We start from the raw sequence: 18,715 nt of genomic DNA, 5'->3' as shown, positions 1-18,715 counted from the left end.
TAACACATTATAATTATGGACAACAAAGTGTTTGGTTCTACCAAGAAAATTAGTTGGTTAGTTAAATTTTCTTGATTATACTATATCTTTTAGTTGTACACAAAACATATTTTGCTTGGCCTAAGATAATATTTAAGTTAATTTAAAAAAGTGTTTCTGCTGCTTCAAGTTCACGGAATTGTGTAATTTTGTGTAAATGATATAGAAGTGTATTAAGCTACTAATTAACTAAATGTCACAAGATGATACAATTTAAAAGGTTAATCATTTGTAATATAAATTGTCTGGCAGCCTACGTTTATTTGATTCAAAAAATCGTTCTGCTGTTTTATCAAAAAATATATAACGCAATCTTAGGTAATTAAACAGATTCTAGTAACCTTGCGCATTATTCACATGATCACTGAATCACATATTTTCAAAAAAAGTATTTTTAAAATTATTATCTTGAAAATAATCGAGAAAAATGTAAACTTTTCAAGCCTCAATCGATTCTGTTTCTGAATAAATTATTTTGAGAAGGGCCAACGAGATGCAAATGGATTACATTCAACCAAACATTTTTATTCAATTAACAAAACATTTTCTAGAATAAACAAAATTACTCTATCTGATACTATGGTTCTATCTGAACTATGCAAACAAATTTATTGAACTAAACGAAAATTGTGTTCATTAAAAAATTTTATTTTAACTAAGTTATTTTCTCTCATACCACTTCAGTTTAAATTTAGTATTGAAGTAAGGTGTGTTCAGAAATTGAAAACCCGCGAAATACGGCTCTCGAAAAAAAGCCAAGGCTCCTAAAAAAGGTTTTAGATATGACAGCATCATCGAGAGCAACTCTTTTTGCTCGATCTAGGGGTGAGTAAAGAAAGGACTCCATAAGACGTTCCGAATTAGTGTATTAGTAGAGGAGAGGGGAGGCTTAGTGCTGCGGTTAATTTTCACCATAGCAAAGGTGTCTAAATGGTTCTAACAAGGCGTATTGCAATGGTTCAGACAGGGATTGCTCTAATGTAAGAACCTTGATTATGTTGGGAAATGATTAGTGAGTAAGGGGGCTCTTATTTTTTGGGTTTTCTATAGCTCACTGAATTGCGCCTAAAATGCGCACAAATGCGCCGCTTGAGAAAAATTTTGCGCCACAAAACTGTAGAAGTTATTTCAGCTGATAAGCGGAAGGTGGGCACGTTACTGCACTCATTCGAAAAATCAAAATTTAAATCACATGATCTTGAAAATCTTCAAATGCGCTCATGTGCGCCATAAAGAAAAAATGTTGCGCCACATTTTTTAAATTTATCATAGCTATCTGTCATAACTTCAAATGTGCTCAAATGTGCCACTACTACAAAATTTTCTACTAGCTAATTTACAAAGATATCATATTGTGTGGGGGGAGGGCAGTGTAACGCAGGTGTTAAATGTTTAAGAGTGATGTGCAATATAAAGCTTCGGACATGGCTTCATTCGTCTTCAAATATGCTCATATTAGCCAAAATTTTTTTTCGAAAATTTTTTAAATTGCCCAAGGCAATAAAATTTTACGAAGGGATGACTAACAAAACAAATAGTTTGCAATCCGCATTGATAAAGAGAGTTTTCTATGGGGTTTTAAATGAGCTTGTATCCTCCATAAAGAAAATATTTTTAGCCACATTGATAACCGTGTTATCAGCGATAAAAATCACTGGAATCATTTTTCTAAAATAATAACATTTTTTTAAAATTCATCATAGCTATCTGTCATAACTTCAAATGGGCTCAAATGCCCGACGACTAAGAAATTTTGCGTGAGCTAATTAAAAAAAATTTATTGGAGAGGGGGCAGTGTAACACAGGTGTTAAATCTTCAACAGTGGTATGCAATATAAAGTTGCGAACATGGATTCATTCGTCTTCAAATGCGCTCGTATGCGCCACTTTCAAAATTAACAAAAAACCGTAATCAACCCCCTCATTACCACTTGTTACCGATCCACCATCCGATGATATCTCCAAATAACCTAAATTGAAATATAAAAATTTATAAAGATCTCTACGAATAGCATTTCAAGTACGTTCATATGTGATACTTTCAAAATTAACAAAAACGTTAATCAACCCCCTTATTACCAGTTATTACGATCTACTACCCGATTTTATCTCGAAATAACTGAGCGCATTTGAAGAGGAATGAATCCATGCCCGCAACTTTATATAGCATATCGCAGTTGAAGATTTAACACCTGCGTTACACCTCCCCCCCCCCCAATATATCCTTGTTAATAAGCTAGGGCAAAATTTTTTAGTGCTGGCGCATTTGAAGTTATGACAGATAACTTTAATGAATTTGAAAAATTGTTATTATTTTAGAATAATGACGTCAGCCCCCTCCCATTTTGATCGCTGATAACTAGGTTATCAATGTGGCTAACATTTTTTTCTTTATGGCGCATATGAGCACATTTGAAAACGAATGAAGCCAATTCCGCAACTTTATATGGCATATCACTCTTGAAGATTTAACACCTACGTTGCACTGCCCCCCCCCCCTCATATGATATCTTTTTCAATACATAGGGCATAATTTTTTTAGTGGTGGCGCATTTGAGCGCATTTGAACTTATGACAGATAACTATGATCAAATTGAAAAATTGTAATTATTTCATAAAAATGACGCCCCCCCCATTTTGATCGCTGATAACTAGCTTATCAATGTGGCTAAAAATTTTTTCTTTATGGCGTATATGAGCGCATTTGAAACCCCACAGGAAACTCCCCTCATCAATGAGGATTGCAATCTTTTTATTTTGTTGTTCATCACTTCGTAAAATTTTATTACCTCAATATCTTGGGTAATTTTGAAGATTAAAAAAAATTATAGCACGTATGAGCGCATTTTAAGACGAATAAAACCATTTTCGCAACTGTATATTTTACATCACTGTTGAAGATTTAACACCTGCGTTACACTGCCCTTCCCCAAATATGATATCTTTGTTAATTAGCTCGCACAAAATTTTTTAGTGGTGGCTATGAGGAATTTGAAAAATTACTATCATTTTAGAAAAGTGACGCCAGCCCTCCCCCACCCCATTTTGATCGCTGGTAACTAGGTTATCAATGTGGCTAAATTTTTTTTATTTATAGCTTATATGAGCGCATTTGAAACCCTATAGCTGATAACTTGGTTATCAATGTGGCGCAAAATTTTTGCTTTATGGCGCACATGAGCGCATTTGAAGCTCATCAAGATTATGTAACTTAAACTTTGATTTTTCAAATAGGAGGGGATAGCATGATGCTAGTCCCCCCAATTCAATGGTCTATAGAAAACCCAAAAATTAAGAGGGGGGGGGGGGGTTGGCGTATCTGACCATACCAAGTGCATTTATAGGCAGGCTTGCGCAATTCCTCATACGCTACGGTATCATAGATGAGTTAGTGTATACACCGCGGATTATTTCAGAAAAGCTCCGATTACACCAAATGAAAATAATTACCTTACAAGTATAATTAAGCCTCGGAACGGACCAACTTGGTGAAACAAATACTTGAATAAACTCTATAAAAAGACTAGAGCGTTGCAAAACCTGGAAAACGAAAATAAATTGCCTTTAGACTGGAACATCTACGAGACGGCTCAGTAAGAATTCAGTGAGAAGATGAGAATTTAAAAACGCAAAAATTCTGATGTTTCCTTGGAGAAAACTAAGAACATTTCAGATGCAGCGAGACTTCACAACATAAGACTCGATAATGGCGAGTTTGCAAAAAAACTGTAAAGAACCTAACGGAAAAGGACCCACTTTGTGGAACCTACTAAGGCCGAATACAGTAAAAATCTTCTATTGCGTCGATTTTCGGGCTGAGGGTGGGTGGAAACTAACTCATTATATCCCGCTCCGCTTTTGTTCATTCACGCATCAGTGCTCGCCTGAGTGACTATCACAAACTCCGCGCAGCCTCTGTTACACCAACTTGCGGCGCGGCATCAATTCTCGGAATGGCTATACAAGGGAGGGCTATTGAAGAGTCTCACTGTAGTTAAGGATGCGGCAAAATATACTTTAGAGCTTCAGTGCCAGGAGGCCCAATCGGGGATCTCCCTCCGCCTACAATCTAAACTAACTATATTTTTCATGTATAAGAATTAATTTTGTTTGCAAATTATATCATCTGGAGTGTGTTCAGGTGTTTTCCGAAAGATATTCTCGCAAAATATTGCTCTGATTGTCGTATATTATAGATCGGGTAGACAATTATATAATATTAGGATGCAGAGTAGACTCAGGATATTCAGGCTGCATCTGCTTTTCCTGTGAACTTTACCCTGTCATCAAAGATAGAAATAAATTAATTTCGTTACTTATAATAATTATCACATTCAATTTATATTTTAGATACTATGCATGTTAAGAAATCAAATTACAGTTCATTGTTTTACATATGTGTTAACAGCATCAATAACGAAAACCTCTTTAATACTGTGTCTCGGGCTCTTATTGTTGCATGAGAATAGTAAATACAAAAATAATTTTTGACGTTATCTATTGCCTGGATTTTTTTAATATGCAAGAATTATTTTTCCAGCAGGCGCAAGTCCGTAATGGCTTTGTATAATCCATTGTTTATTTGATCATCATAGTTACTATAGAGCACACACATACATATGGAATAAAATCACGTCAATGTTTCTTTGAAGTGTAAGCGACCTCTTACCAAATTGGCTCAATCATAAACAGAAGTTTGAAAGCAAGCAAAGTTACTCAATCTTATAGCAACATTGAATAATTTATTTGATGGATTTTCGATTTTTTAAATATTGTAAACGGTATGTTTCATTCCTTAAGCAAAGTGATTATGAAGAAAACAATTTCTCGCTTGGTTTATAATAAAATACTATGAGCTGTTTTACCCCCCCCCCCCAAACAAAAAATCTTACAAAAATTATTGTGGAGGACAGTTAATATATTTTATTTATTTAAAACTTTCTTTTTGATCGGGTGCTTATAAATATAATTGATTGCTTGAATTCCCACAAACTTCTATGTATCAAGACTTTCGCCAATTTTTTACACAAAAAAAACTTTTCTAAAACTGAGAATCTTATACGAATGAACTTTTATTGCAATGTGGATCTTCATACCCTTGGAATAGAATAACCTGTCTTATATAAATTCCATGAAAATTTTAACTAATGAATGTTCTGTAAAAAGCTTGAGCTCATTCCGTATCCTAAATGATTTATTATTGCAAGGCGTATTGCAGAAGTGACATTTACTTTCTTATGATATTTATATTTTAATTCGTTTTACCGGCAAAGTTACAATTCCTAATATTCTTCTATGTAGATCTTTGCGCATTTTTATTCGAATATCATTTCATACCACAAAACAGATCATTTCTGAATAATTGCTGCATATCTCAAAAAGACAGAAATTTCTGTATGCAACGTTAATGTCGCTTAAATATCGAGAGAATATCTTAAAATGGAAGGACCCGTCCTTAAATTTTCTATTCTGGTATATTTTCTAGAGATTACTTATTTACTTTTTTAGAAGTTACCTATAATTCTTTGAAATTATGGTATCAGTACAATATTAATCTCGGTGAAGTGAATTTAGAAAATCTTACTCCAATAAATACTAAGGGATGGAGGTTTATTAAACTAAAGAATGAAATCTAATTTCTTATCTTATATCTTACATTAAATTTGTTATCTTATGTGAAACATCTTACATTAATATAAGGAATTACATAGTTTTGATATACGACAAAAAATAATACATTATGAAATATTTAAGAGCCCTCACCTTTAAAGTACTTTGCACCGAATACATTGAAACAGTTTTTCGTTGAAATTTCTTATTACGACTTTTGATGAGTACTGTAAAACGGGGTATAGTCGCTCATTGTACAGTAAATTTTATAATCCATATTTTAAAATTCAATAATAAATTTCGTAGGGTAGGAAATTAAAAACTGTCAATTGTTTAATTATTAGAACTTTCAAATCTTATTTTGAAATTTATTTGGTGCAGATTTATTGGTGAGCGACTTTCCTTTACACGAGTGATTTTACCCCGTTTTACGGCATCTCTTAAATAATCATCAGAAAACCGAACTTCATTGACCCTTGACTAAAAGACTTTGTCCATAAATTGTATGTAGGATCCTTTAGAATTTTCATAAATTGCTAAGGTAACGCTTTCCAAAATTTAGTAAAAGGTGTTTCTTATATTTTGTGAAGTCTATCGATACTCAATTAAACTCTTCAAAGTTTTGGCTTTAAATATTGAGAACCTGGTACAAGTTCACTGATAATGGGAAGAAAATTTTCTTATCCGTTTGTGGCAGGAATTATTAGAAAACTAACGCAAGATTTAGTTTTGGAATTTTTATACTTCATAGTAATAAATTATTGAATTTTAAAATCGAACTTTGTGACCAAAAAAGTGAGATCACGCTCTTTCTATAATCATACTATTATTATTATCGTGTTCAAAAAATCAGAAAACTTGTTTTATATATATATCATCAGTCACAAACACAGTTATTAAATGCAATCTAGTGATCTGATAAGATTAGTATACCTAATTTAACATATTAGATGAATCCTGGTATTTTAGCTTACTATAAATGTACTGGGTTGTAGCCAAGTGTAGAATAAAATGACCTATAGCTTAAAGTGGGATCCAAACCACCAGAGTCTTGATAAAAATACATGGAACAATTTCCTCTAACGTGAAATCTACAGGCATAATCGCCAGAACAACCGATACTCAAATGCGTTGATTCATTATAGCTGTTGCAGTATGTGCAGGTCTTAGAACGAAAGAAATTGTCGCAAGGTAGCCGCCTGATACTCGTATATTGGTAAGTGTGTAGAAATCTACATTTACTACAACCTTAAAGTTATCAGCATTAAATATTTTGCATAGACCATTATTTATGAATATTACATGAACTTAACTTCTTACTATTCCTACTTCGTAAGATACTATTCGTTTAATGATTCAATTGTAAATTAATTATCTTACGTATAGGATAACGATATCAATGGCATGGTCCCTTGCATTTTCAACCAAATTGTAGACCTTTCACCCATAAAAAATTTAACCTGCAAAGATGAATCTTCAACCACGTGATTTAATTTTTATCTAAAAAAGAATAATTTTCACCAAAAATAAATAAGTTCAATTTGCCGGAAAAAGCTAATTTTTAACCACAGCAAAGACGAATGGCAAACCAGTTCAAATCAACAAAAATAAAAACGCATTCTTAAGAAAATAGTTGAATCCTTAATTCTAACAGATAAATTTTTGATAAATAAGATTCATTTTCTACAAAAAACAGACAAACTTTTAACAAAATTGGCAAGTCACAAGCTAAATAGACAAATTGTTTAGGAAACCGTTGGTCCTTTAACAAGAACGTCGATTATCAATAAAAAGAAAATAGATTCATTAAAGTTTGAGTATGAAGAACTGATTTTTAACGAAAAAGAATTATAATGAAAATAAATAAATAATAATAAAAATAAAATAATAATAGTAACAACAAATATTAATTTTCAACAAAAAAGTCAATTTTCAACCATATAGTTTAAGTTTCTATCAAACTGTTGAATTTTAGAAAGAAAAACATGATTCTTCTACAAAGTAGGTACTTTTTGACCCCAAAATATGAATTTATAAAAAAACTAATTTATGACTTAATACTGGAATTCTCGACTAAAATTATGAACCTTATTAAACAAAAAAAAATTTTAAAAGTAGTTCAATGTCAAACCAGATATTTGATTTTGAAACAAAGACAAAGATTTTGACTTTAAATAAATAACAGTTGAACTCAACCAAAAAAGTGTAATTTTCAACAAAATAGACGAGTCTTCAACTAAAAAAGATTAATTTTCAACCAAGCAGTTGCATTTTTACCCAGAAGCGATAAAATTTTAAAGAAAAAAAATAATTTTTCCCAAAAAATTACGAATTTTGAAAAGAGTACATAAATAATGAACAGAATAGATCAGTTTTCAAGCAAAAATTAAATACAGTGAAGCTCTTCAATAGGGCTCTCTTCTATAGCCCTTCTGAGAATTGACACAGCGCCGCTGTTCAGCGGGGAAAAAGCTGATGAAATTTCAAAGAAAGTTCTCAAGCCTGATTTTTATTGTAGTATTTCAATTTTTTTAAAATAAATAAATATGTTGAAAAAAATGACAGTTTTTTCTACTTGACGCTCCCGGTGCTCGTCAATAATAGGAAAATTGTTGTAATCGCTGACATTTCGTACACTTACATTATATAAATATATTCCATTATGATCCGATAAAGAAGACTAATTTTTAAAAACAAATTATTTTTCCAAAATGTTTTTTCTATAATTTTCGATAATTTTACGTTTTTGTAAGTTATATTGCTAGAAATTTGAATGAAAACAATGTGTTAATAACAAAAATTTCTCTCAAGACTATTCTTGTTAGTATTATAAACAAACGCGTTATTTAGGCATTTGTTGTCAGAAAAGCTCGTTTTTTTATGTCAATTTTTTAAAATTAGGATGTTGATAAATTTCATGATTTTTCTAACAAATTTAATGAAGAAATGAATTATTTGGGCATTTGTCGACGGAAAAAGTCGTTTTTTCAATGTCAGTCCTTTTGATTTGGAATTTTACGATAACAGTAACGTTCATAATCAGTTGGTTAATTTGATGTTTTTCTTAAACAAATTCAATTAAAAAATACATTATTTGGACATTTGTCGACGTAAGAACTCGTTTTTCAGAATCAGTCCTTTTAATTTTACAAAAAAAGTTCTTTTTTCATTCAGTACTTACAGTTGGCCAACACAAGAGGGTTTGAATACCTGGTAACGAAACAGCACATGCTTTTGTTTAGCTGATTAATTAAATTTGTTTCACAAAAATATAAATATAATCAATTAATTATGAATGTTACTGAAATTATCATAAGGTTCTCAATTAAAAGTACTGGCATCGAAAAAAACGTATTTTTCGTCAACAGATGTCCGAATAATGCATTTGTTTATTAAACTTGATGAAAAAGATAATTTATCAAATAGTGATGGGTGTTGCTAGCGTTATCATAAATTTTCCAATTAAAAGGACGGGCATTAAAAAAAATTCAGTCGAAAAGTGCTCGAAAAATGCATGTGTTTATCAAGTTTGTTTGATAAGCAATTGGACGTCAAATAGACAAAATTGTAATTTTTTTCGTCACATTTATTTATTTACAAAATAATTGAAAAACTAAAATAAGAATCAGGCTCGACAACTTTCTTTGAAATTTGATCAGCCTTTAAAAAAAACATCCAAATCGGACCACAGGTTCAGCCGGAATCGTATTTTGAACCAAAAAATGTACTTTACCCCACTGTGCGCTGGTAGGTGTAATAAGAGCTGCGCCGGGTGCTTGGGATCTGAGGTTGTCACTCAGGCAATCATTTAGGCGTGAACAAATGAAAGCGGAGCGGGCTATAATGAGTTAGTTTCCACAAACCGTCAGCCCCAAAATTGGCGCTATAGAATAGTTTAACTTTAGTTATATTTCGACTGGAGAAAATTAATGTTAAAAGAAAATGAATTTTTAGCAAAATAGAATTTTAAGCCAAAGAGATGAAATTTTCATTAAAATTATGAATGCTGAAAAAATTAAGTTATTAGAAAAAGAGTTTGACATTGAATCGCAGAATTGACAAAAAAGTTGAATTATCAGTAATATGCACGAACGTTTTAAATAAAAATGAAATAGTTCAAGTTTTAGTAAAAAATTCATTTTCTACCAAGAATGAAACGAATTTTCGTCAAATTTGTTAAGTTTCCAATCAAAGAGATGAATTTTCAACCAAAAAAATTAATTTATAACAGGGTAGTTAAACTTAAACTTGTTAAAATTAAGATTTTAGTGCCTTTCTTACGTATGGTCCTTCTCGACGTTTGGGATTGACCCACCATCTACTGGTCTCGCCGAGCTCGTTTTAACTACTTATGCCATGCTGGACACCATTCCGTCCAGAATTGTGAAACAATCAATACGGCCTTTTTGAAATATCGATCTGTTATTGGAAGTTGGAGTCACTAATGAATTTACTCCTTTAATAGGTAATGGAACCTGTCAACTATTATGAGAAATGTTTAAAAAAAGGGCTGTCAGTTCACTCCGCGAAACGCGAAGTAACTCAGTGATTCAGTTATCGTTGATTAGGAATTTTCCTCGTGTGTTCGCAGTTTCCACAAGAGTAAAACTAGCTTCACAGCGAATCTCCGTACGACATTTAAGAAAGATTAACAGTAGGAACTTTCAATCCTAGAGTTCTAAGTCAACTCACTATTCACGTTTTATGGAATCTTGGACATCGTGAATGGTTCAAGGCAACAACCTTTAGATAAGAGATATGGACTAAATTTAGTAGCATTCCTGAGCAGAAATTGGCTTCTTATAAATTACTCCTCACGCAGCGTTTCCATGAATACTGGATAAATTCGAACGAATCTGCAATTTAACATGTGGCAAAGGTTTAAAGCATGGTGGCCCGTCTATTAGATGTTGCAGAGACAATCTTAAATGAGGCTATAATGACGAAAATTCTAGCGATTCTTCCTCCGAGGTATAATGCCCTGCAAACTGTCTGAGATAGTGTAGCTGTGAAAAATTAGAAGCTAGAAATCGTAGAAAAAAGTCTTATAAGTGGGGCAAGTTGTCTAACGACAAACGATGGAGCGAAAGCCACATTTTCTGCCAATGAGTTTCGATAATAGTCAAAAATTTACGAAATCAGAGCCAAACTGTGAATCATTGCAGAAGCGAAACAAGAACATTGAGTGCTAAAAAATAAACGACACTAAGCCCCGGAGTGTTGCAAGAAAAAGAGAGATAACAAATCTGGCCATTGTAGTGGCCAAACGAAAGATTATACCTCTATTGAACTATTTTCAATTTTCCAAACACGTAAGCAGACCGCATGGTCGCTAAATTCTGAAATTTAAAATGTTTGGCTTGTTAATAGTGGGACATCCAGATACATCACCTATCGACATGATTGGCTTAGTGTTTTCCATCAAAGTAAGGCTGAATCTTTCGGTCTTGCTGATTATACTACTCGTGAAATCAAAGGATCGGAAACGATCATATTCGAAAAATTGATCAATGGCGAGTGGTGTGCATCCCGAATCAAGAAAGTGCTGTAGGTTCCAGCATGAAGTAAAATTTTATTCTTGATTGGAGAGTATACCGCCAATAGTTTCGATGTTGGTTTCCGTGGTCTTGAAAAAAGGAGGTGGACGTTTGGGTCATATCCACAAGTATGGATTCAGTGAGATGATCAAAAGTGGTGGAGTCTCAGTCTTGAAATTGTCAACGAAGGAAGATTTTTCCTGCAAACTTTGTCAACTTGGTAAAACTCACAGACTCCACTTCAAAAAGCCTGTTATCAGGAAGCGACAGCCAAGGAAGCCCTATGGTTCAGAAGCTTACTAAATGATATCGAATGTCAGTATGAAGATGCAACTATACTTATTATCGACAATCAGGATGCACTTCACTTAGTGAAAAGTTCCAAGTACTACAAACGCAGTAAGTGCAGTGAGATTTTGTATCGTTTTATTAGAGAGAAATTTAAGGAAAATAATATTTTCGTTAAATATGTACTAGCATCTCCGTAAGAATATCGAAGCATGAAAAATTTGGAAGTGTGAAAATTCAGATTACAGCGCATTGAATCGTCCTTCTGGAGGCTTGCGATTGACGCACCTTCTACTGGTCTCGTCGGGCTCGGTTTAACTACTTAAGTCGTACTGCAGACCAGTCTGCCCAGTTTTGTAAGACGATCAGCAAGTACATTTTGAATAAACGATCTGTTATTAGAATTATCATGCTTTACTTAATTTATTTCTTGAACAAAACTAAGTTGTTGGATTTTTGATTAAAAATATGACTTTTCGTGAAAATATAGTTGCCTTTCTAATAAATTATAAATTTTCAACTAATTAGTAGAATTTTCAAATAAAGGAGATGAACTCTGAATCAAAAATGGTGGTTATTTCAACAACAACAAATAATAGCTTTCAACCAAAGATAGTAGCATTTTTGGATTTGGCTGTATTAATTCAGTTAAAATTGAAACAAAAAAGAACGGGAAAAATAGAGAAATTCTTGAAAAAATAAAATTCTTTAGAAATTGAAAAAAAATTTATGAACGAAGCTTATAACGATAAACAAAGAAAGGTTTCACTGGTTTATATGCAACTTGCACAAAATTTAATGGACATAAATTATAACTCAGGTATATACAGTTAAGACAAAATAAATAAACAAAACTAAAATTTAAAAGGACCATTTTTTGGGATCTATTCGACTGCGTTTAGAAAATTTTGGAATTTTAATCATTTTCTTAGTACATCAGGAACAGTAGAAAATCGCCTGCTAGCAATATTATGCTTGATAAAATAATGATGAATAAAATTTCTAACTATTACAAAAAACAGCAATGTTTAATTGCCTATAGACATCAAGCATTATTATCAAGCATTATGGTTCCAATGACTTTGTATTCAGTTTTTGGTACGAATAAAGAAATTCACTTTAATATGAAGATCATTTTTCAATTTTTTGCATTTTTTAACTCAAATATTCTGAGGCATCGCTTAGAACCATCTAAGTGAAGTTCTTGGAGAGGTCAAACTTTATTATGTGACATATTTTTGGAAAGAAAACGAATAACGTTTCCAATTTTAAAGACCAGAATTTTTTGGACCACTCTAGTGAGCCAGGTTCGCTCACTATTAGAATTTTTCGTATTTGATTACTATCGACATTAGTAAGATGTGTGAAAAATATGCTACACTATCTATAGAACTTAATACGAAAAATAATTATTAGACGGCGCTAGGTTTGAACACTATTTTTCTGTGTTGACTTATCAAGCTGACCATTGAAACTGCAGCTAGCTCAATCATAATTTTGAATAGATTACTAATGATGCGAAAATTTCTTTTTTTTTTAAAGTTACATTTTGAATAGTTTTAGAGGCACTAGTACAGAAAAACGATAGGTGAGTGTGAAAGTGTATAATACGCAGAATATTAATTTACGCGCATCAACTTTTCCTTGCCTGAGAGTCTATTTATACTGAGATCCATGTAAAGCCCAAACCACAGGAAACGTTGCCATAATGTAAAATTGAACAGAGAGGGAGTTGGGCCCAAGTTTTCTTACGCTCGTGTCAAAGTTACATACACTTAATATCGAGAAAGCATTACCTTGGAACCTAATGAAAAATTCTGTGATGATTGTAAATAATAAATATTTTTCAAGAGGCTTTATCAGAATACGATCCCATTCCTTATTCTAAACAATTTTCGATTGTAACACATTAGGTGGCAGTAACATTTATTTTTTTACGAGATCAAGTATAGTGCAATAATTTAAAACGGAAAAATTTTACTATTTTAATCTCGGTAAAGGAATTTAAACATAACAGAACAGAGGTTTATGCAAATATGGAATGCCATAAAGTTTCTTAATTATTTTATTCTGGCTTTTATTATATTGTAAGAGGTATTTATAACACTTTATATTTGTACATAAGTGAATGTTACATTCCTTTTTTTGCGTGTTTGTAGTAAGAATGACATACTTCTGATATTTAATCAAATTATTAGTTTGGCAGACATTTAAGAATCTAAATCTTTAAAGTACTTTAACAAAATGTATTGAACAAGCCTTCTGCTGAAATTATCTTATTTCCACCTTTGCTAATAGTCAACAAAATCAGCATCAGAACAACAAACGTGAAAGGACTTAGACCAAAAGGCCTTTTCTATACATTTGACGCAGGGTCCTTTATGTTTCTTATAAGCAGCTGATTTTACGGGGTTCCTCTTTTAGTCAAAGAAGCTTCTTACAATGATTTACTTCTATCGATAATCCATTTAGCTTTTTAAAGTATAAGATGTATATGATTAAATAATATATTTTTCTGATTTCAAAGTATCAATTTTTAACAAAAGTCAGATTAAGGTGTTAGAAATAATTGCGAGCTTTATATATTGTATAACTACTACATATATTTAAATTTTTTATTATTCTTCGGTTTACATTTAATATTTTATTTACATTTTATATTTTGCATGTACTTGATTAATAGCGTTCGCGAATTATGGCTACTGCAGTGTGTACAGGTGTTTTTCCGTAAGGAAATCTCGCAAAATAATGTTCTTCCTGTCGTACATTATAGATCGGGTCGAAATTAGTATTTACTACAACCTGGTAGCCTTCAGCATCAAATACTGGTCGAAGCCGATTTTTTACAACTATTCCAAGAATTAAAGACCTGTGTAATCCTACTTCAATACGTCCTGGTGGTATTGAAATTTTTTCACCTCTATCATTTTCGTAAAAATGAATATCCGGGTACAGAAGAGGCTCAGGATGTATCCGCGGCCGGTGCGAAGAGTGTGAACTTAATTCTGCAAGGAAATAGAAATAAATGAATTTTCATACTATAATAATTAATTTTATTTAATTCATAAATGATATGCTATACGTCTTGATAAATTAAATTAAAATTAATAAAATTAGGTAGGGGTAACGGAATCAATAACGTGCGTGTAATGATGTATTACAATACACTGTTTTAGACATTTAGATATGTAGAACCAACAAGAAAACAATCTCTGTCAAAGATCTACATCATAAAGAGTCTCCATGTAATAATAGAGAATCTGAACAAAAAATTTTGCAACAGTTGTAAACTCTTGACTACTTCATAGCTGTAGAACTACGGGAATGTATATGTCGTAGCAACTTAGTTTAATTAGACATCCCATGATATGCCTAAAAAGTTTATGAAATATTTATACAGCTTACAGGATTCTAGCTGATTGTTTGATAATCGAAAATTACACTATCAGTCTAAAATTCTTAGTCGCTTTATGTTATGCGAAAGCAACTTTAGGAAGTGTAATAGATAAGAGTTTCACTATCTGGCTAACTATTCCAGCTATTTCATCACATGACTGAAACCATTGGCGTATGAACCTTCTTATCGGTGTTGAGGCACTGACCTCCCTATGACTCTTTAAGTGGCCCAAAAAATAGTAATTACAGGGTGAGTGATAAGGGCTATAGGCAGAATGTTTGAGAAAAGTCTAGTGTAGTCCCTGCAGCTTTGCTTGAGATAGAGAGATCTAGCGTTGTCGTGCCTTAGCTTCGTCAAACAGCCTATAATAGCACTCAGCCCTTACCGTCTTCCTTTTGCTAATAAAATTAACGAGAACAACACATTTGTGATCCCAAAAAATCGTTGCGAGCACCCATTTTACAACCCTCACGTGACTCTCTTTCTGCATAATCGTGCATGAGGGATGTCTTGTACGCTTTGACGCCACTCTAAATTTTTTGCACCACACAAACACTTGGGTCTTCAATAATGTTTCAGAACCAAACTGCTGCTTCTACCTACGCACATTTTCATCAGACTAGTTTTTCAATTATCGCGCGAGCTGCTGAACGAAAAAGACAGGAGAGGCCTAAGTAGTACCAAGCAAATTTAAAATAACCCCGCTTAAGCCTTCAATTGGAACCACGTCGATACTGTCGCTTATGTGCGGAAGAAATTCCGGTTTATATTTGATTTAATCACGCATATTGCAAACTCGAAGCACATTAAAAAATGATAAATTTGAAAATTTTATATTGATTTACTCACCAACAGAATTAGGGAAAATCACTAAGATAAAAGAAAGACTTCCTAGGAGGATCTTCATACTCTTTCTGAAGGGCTATGTTTCTCGTGAGAAATTTCGTAAAGATTGCAATTAATCCATATTTTACCGGAAGCTTTATAAGCAGAATATTCTATTTATTATTCTAAATGATTTATAATTATAAGAACTTTTCAAGCAGTAGGATTTATTTTTATACGATATTTGTATTCCATTAACCTGTATATTACAGTGCAATCCTAAAAATAGGTCGGATTCAAGCTAAAAGTACACTGTGCAATGTAGAGGAATAAAAAAAGACTGGCTACAGAAAGAACAAATTAAGATAATCTTTCAAATTAGTTATTTACTTACATTGATAACAGTATCATGTGTTTTGAGAACTTTCAACAGTGTTTAAGTTGCCAGAGAATATGAAAATAAAGGGGCACTTTAAATCTTATGTTTTTCAACGCCCCGTTAATAACTCTTAGACTAAGTTTATCATAAAAAAATATTTCTTAACGCGTTATTCAGCGCTACACAAGGGGGGACAGGGTCTTAGCTTCTGAAATATTGAGTCTGGTAATTGCACTAGACCTTCTGTGAAATTCTGTAAAAATTTTAACAAATGAATATTCCCCAAAAATCCTTGTAAGAGTAGCTTTGAATTCCTAATTCTAAATTTTAATGTCATTTTTTTCCAACGCAGCGTCATCTTCCGTGAATCGATTTATTTGCATTCATTGTAAATTTTTTTCCATTAAAGTTTGAATAGTAGATTCCTTATAATTAGTCTATTGTCGTAGGTATTAAACATAGAACAAATAAATAATACAATACAATATTTTAAACATAGAACAAATTAATAAAATAATACAATATTTTCAGTTGAATTTTGTCACGTTTTTGGGAAATAATCATGAGATCAGTTTTTCTTATCTTAAAGTTTTGTGTTGTCACTATTCATGAAACGGCTGACTTTTTAACAATTTATAGATAATTCATGAAAATTCTATTTCTTTGTAAAATCGCGTTTCTAATTTCAAAATTTCAGATAATCATATCATGGCATCTTTTAATGTAAATTCTTTATTTGCTGACATTATTATTATTACTCGCACTTTGTTTTTAAGAGTATTAAAGATCGATGGTGTTTTATTGATCGTCATACAAATGTACAACAAGATGAATTCAAAAAATAAATTGTGCATGTACTATATTCTAATGTTTTCAAATTTGATAATTTTCTTTATAAACAATCTTTTGGAACCTCTATGGAGTCTCTCATATCTCCGATATTGTCTGAATTGGCAGTGCAATATTTAGAATTTAATATCTTTTTTAAATTTGATTTTGAAATTTCCGTTTACACACGTTACTTTGATGATACTTTTTTTATTATTCCACTTGATAAACTTTTTTCATATTAAACTTATTATAGATTATAACACCAATATCATAAATAACTGGTTTTCCAAAAAAAACGTATTCAGGCAAATTTCTGAATTATTTTTAAGACCATCCGATACATCGTACAGTTGGTTTTGTTACAAACCTTTCTGATATAGCTATACTTCTTTTAGATAGGATTTTTCACATTAAGAACTTAGACGCTGTTAAAAAAAATGTATTTTATAATAACTATCTGAATAATTTTCTTGGCAAGCATATAAATAGAAGATTAGAAGAATTTAAGACTAGGGACAAGGTCCATTGTAATACTCAGAGTAATGTTGAGGTAGTTAATGTCAAAAAAGAAGTCATATCTATTCCATTTTTAGGCACACATTCTGATAATATTAACAAATTTCTTAGAAATTATAAAATAAAGGCCACCTTTAGAGCACATCCTGAGTTTGATAAATATTTTATTTAGGCAAGTATAAACTAGAACTTTTAGACCAGTGTAATGTAATTTATATTTATATTTATATTTATATTTAGTTCCTCTTATAATTAGAATTGAGGAGCATAACACACTAATGCTATAAACATTATATATACAAAATAATTGTTTTAGACGCTCTTTTCTTGAAATGGTTTTCATTTAAAAAAATAAGCGATAAAACCGTAAACTTAAATTCTGACTTAAATTCTTTTAATGAATCATACATGATGCTTATAGGTTTTTTACATTCAATTTATGTCTGAAATAATTCATAATTCTTTCCTTCACTTTCTTCGACTGCTTATTTATTTTATTTCGTATATGATATTTGTAAAAAATTAACTTTTATGCTAAATTTATTTTTTTTAAACTTGGAATTTAATATGCGAAATAGAATGTGCGCTCCTAATTCACATACATTGTACACCATCTAATAGAAAATTGGTTTGAAAAAGTATATGATTTTTAAAATAATTTTTCATCGGCTTATTTAATTACCTTTAGAATTTATTGTAAAAGTAAATCTTACGCCGAAAGAAATTGTATGTAAATAATAATGAACTTAACATTTTATTTGAAATTTGTATGTACGCCCCTGTTTCGCCGAAATTGTACACCTTCTATTAGAGAATTTTTAATGTTTAAAAAAAATGTGTACCCAAATTGACTTACTGCTCCGTATTTTACTTTTAATACTTGTTAGTCTCAGGTAATAACCTTTTATCTATTACGTACATAAAAATGGTTCATTCCTATTCTTTTAACACGCATTTTCTCAAATATACTTTATAAACTCAAAAAAATGTAAGATGTTATAATTTTTTCGAGCACTCTCCTTAATGGCAGTTTGTTATTGACTTTTTATCGTCGTAATGTATTACTGGTGAGGTACCGTTTGAATCAGCTTGGGCTTAATCTGCAAAGAGGTCAAACCTATCCTAACCTAAAAAAACCTGACCTAACCTAACCTAACTTCACGTAACACAATTAAGCTCATGGTGTTGTTTCGTTGTGTTTGTGGTACCGTTTCATTCAGCTTCGGCTTAACCTACATAGAGGTTTAACCTATCCTAACCTAACAAAACCTGACCTAACCTAACCTAGCCGAA

The sequence above is a fragment of the Belonocnema kinseyi genome, chromosome 2 (genome assembly GCF_010883055.1).
Source record: "Belonocnema kinseyi isolate 2016_QV_RU_SX_M_011 chromosome 2, B_treatae_v1, whole genome shotgun sequence".
NCBI lineage: Eukaryota > Metazoa > Arthropoda > Insecta > Hymenoptera > Cynipidae > Belonocnema > Belonocnema kinseyi.
This window is presented reverse-complemented; position numbering follows the sequence as displayed.